A 3,561-nucleotide genomic window follows, 5' to 3' on the forward strand; every position below is an offset into this window, starting at 1 on the left:
TTCCCGACACAGAGGAGCTGCAGCCGAGCAGCTGCAGACAGATGTGTCCCCGCTGAGGGGGTGGAGGGGGATGTGCTGCCCTCCTCTGGCGTCTGACGGTACTGCAGCGTGCAGTCAGCGCGGCTCCCAGAGGAGGCTCTTTAAAGGCCCTTAAAGGGTCATTCCACTTCATTACAAAGTGGCTCCTGGTCTTTCTTTCTTAATCAGTCATAAAAACAACGAGATCTTTGTGGAACGACACTGAGACGAGTTTTTCCAATGTGAAGTGCAGTCTGGTTCCGTCATACTGAAGAGAAGACAAACATGACATGTCCAACACGCTGCAGCTCACACCAAAGCACCGCGACAGGAAGAGGAGACGTGTGTCGTTTTGATTTTGGGGTGAACTGTTCCTTTAAGTGCATTTGTTCTTTTCTCTACAGTTCTGTTAGACATTCCCTTCCAATCTCATTTCGAATGTGATTCATTTGATAAAAACAAAGAGAAAAAACAGAATAAACATGATAATACTGACATCACGGATTCATTCATTCACATTTTACTGCCACAGAGGAAGTTCACGGCGAGCGAAAACGAGTCAAAGCGTCTTCTGGCGTCTTCTGGCGTCTTCGCTGCAGAGACAAACCGACCGTCTGTGAATATTAACACAAACAAAACGCTCAGGAACAAAGAGTCATAAAGCTCTTCCTCCTCATCTTTCAGGTTGACTTTCTGTTCAGGAAACCTCGTCTTCCTCTGCAATTAAACCCGTCCTCAGCCAATCAGGGAGCGGGACGCTGAGCACACGCCCAGACCCTGACCCCCGAGCGCCGTGAGGACAGATGGATGTTCTGACCCGTCTGGATGTGGAGGTGGAGGACAAAGCCAGCACGCCAGCTTCTGCCTTGAGCCGCCATTTTGTTCCCGACTGAACCAGAAACAGTCAAACCAAACGCTCGCGTCCACCACATCACTTCCTAAACATTTTATTGTTATTTTCTTACTCTGCTTCTCTGATATCTTAAGGTTTTCATGAGTCTGACTCAAAGCTCCAAGTTGACCCAGCAATGGGTGTGGGAGTGTGTGTGTGTGTGTGTGTGTGTGTGTGTGTGTGTGTGTGTGTCGGTGGTTTGTTCTCAGTTCGGCTGCAGTCGAGGTTAAACAGCATGACTTCCTGCTGAGGGTGGAACTTCCTTCTGAACAACAGAGGTTAAACACACAAATGAGAAACTGGCATCACACACACTCACACACACTCACACACACACACACACACACACACACACACACACTCACACACTCACACACACACATACACACACACACACACACTCACACACGCACTCACACTCATTCACACACACACTCACACACGCACTCACACTCATTCACGCACACACACACTCACGCACACTCACACACTCACACACACACACACACACACACACACTCACACACACACTGCACTTCAGTTCATCCATCTGATCAATCCAGGTGTGCCTTTCAGATTGTCCTCACTTTATGTGTTTATGTGTTGTTGTCAGGTGTCCACATGTTGACTTGTTGTGTATGTGAAGCATCACGTGTGTTTGTGCACTCGGACACACAACATGTTTGTTCTGGTGGTTTTTGTTGGTGCAGACTGAGATTCAGCAGCTCCATCAGAGTCCAGTGGTAGATAAGGATGGAGAGGAGGGATTCTGGAGGAAGGGGCTCGGTCGGTCCGCCCCGGCTCAGCTCGGACCCTCCTGTCTTAAGTTATGTGGTCCCCGGGGACGCGGCTTCTCTCAGACTGAAGACGACAGCAGGGACACAACGAGGAGAAAGTGGACTGCTGGGACTCGAACTCATGCCCGGCTGCTGTGAGGAGATGATCTGTGATGAGGAGAGAACTTGATGGAGTTGCTGGAGTTTTAGTGGACTGTGGTGAGTCGAGGAGCTCGTTATTTGGACGTGTTTTACAGCAGAGTCTGGACTCTGAAGCCAGGAGCCAGAAGTGACCGAATTTGGACGAGAGGGCGGATCTGAGGAGGACGTCCTGATAGGATCGGACTGAGAACCCGAGGACACGTCGTGTGGTAACGACACATCAACCACGAGGCGAGTGCGTTGGTGAGGACATGTGAAGGACAGCAGTAGACTGAGAGGTGCACCTTATTTTGAAAGATCTTCTGATGATTCATGCAGAGTTCATGCTTATTCTCATGTGGCCAAATGTGAGACGAAATCCACTCAGGTGCGTTTGGTTTTTCACTCTGAATCCTGTGAAGTGTCGTGATGCGTTCACTGACAGGTTAGTTTGTCGTGTTGTCGATGCTGTTGCATGAAATGACCTGAAAAGCTTTTGTCTAATGAAGCATTTTTGATGTTTTGTCACCCTCAGCTTAAAGACTGCAGACCTCGGTGAGGGTTCAGAGCTGCGTGAAGGTCGACCTGTCGCCACTTGCTCCTGGGTGAAGGCTGCAGCCAGGATGTGGTGGGTGGAGGAGGTGTTCTGCCTCCTGAGCCGGACAGGATGTCAGCGGTGGGAGGGAGGTGGCTGAGTGAACTCCACGTCCCACTGAGGCCGAGGAACAGGACTGCAGCGAATCCACCAGCAGACAGCAGCTCTCACTGGGTGTGAGACAGAACAATCCAGAGGGAACTTTTTGCCCTGAAAACCTAAAAAACAAAAAACGAGTAGCGCCCCCTAAAGGCAGCGGATGCATCCATCCGATCACATCCTGGATGTTACAGCATTTGGGCTTAACTCGATCAAAAATAAAATGTCCTGACTGATATCGTAACATTTTCTTTGGGGTCAACTTTCTTCCTCGTTTTAAATTCAGTTTGAAATGCAGGAAGTTTGAAAGGTCGTGTGAAGCAAAGGAGACGGTTGGTTATTTCTGATCATTAATTACTATTGATTGAATGTGTTGTTTATTTCATTTTATCTTTCACTACATGTCAGCCCAGAGTTTACATGTTCATGATGGACACATTAAACACCGAGCTCTGCAGGTGATCTGCAGGTGACCACTGAGCTCTGCAGGTGATCACTGAGCTCTGCAGGTGATCACTGAGCTTTGCAGGTGATCACTGAGCTTTGCAGGTGATCACTGAGCTCTGCAGGTGACCACTGAGCTCTGCAGGTGATCACTGAGCTCTGCAGGTGATCTGCAGGTGATCTGCAGGTGACCACTGAGCTCTGCAGGTGATCACTGAGCTCTGCAGGTGATCTGCAGGTGACCACTGAGCTCTGCAGGTGATCACTGAGCTCTGCAGGTGATCACTGAGCTTTGCAGGTGATCACTGAGCTTTGCAGGTGATCACTGAGCTCTGCAGGTGACCACTGAGCTCTGCAGGTGATCACTGAGCTCTGCAGGTGATCTGCAGGTGATCTGCAGGTGACCACTGAGCTCTGCAGGTGATCACTGAGCTTTGCAGGTGATCTGCAGGTGATCACTGAGCTCTGCAGGTGATCTGCAGGTGATCTGCAGGTGACCACTGAGCTCTGCAGGTGATCACTGAGCTCTGCAGGTGATCTGCAGGTGACCACTGAGAGCTTTTTGTGCTTTCAGACTGACCTCAGGAAAATAAACA

Source organism: Scatophagus argus, chromosome 7, assembly GCF_020382885.2.
Source record: "Scatophagus argus isolate fScaArg1 chromosome 7, fScaArg1.pri, whole genome shotgun sequence".
In the NCBI taxonomy this organism is placed as follows: domain Eukaryota; kingdom Metazoa; phylum Chordata; class Actinopteri; family Scatophagidae; genus Scatophagus; species Scatophagus argus.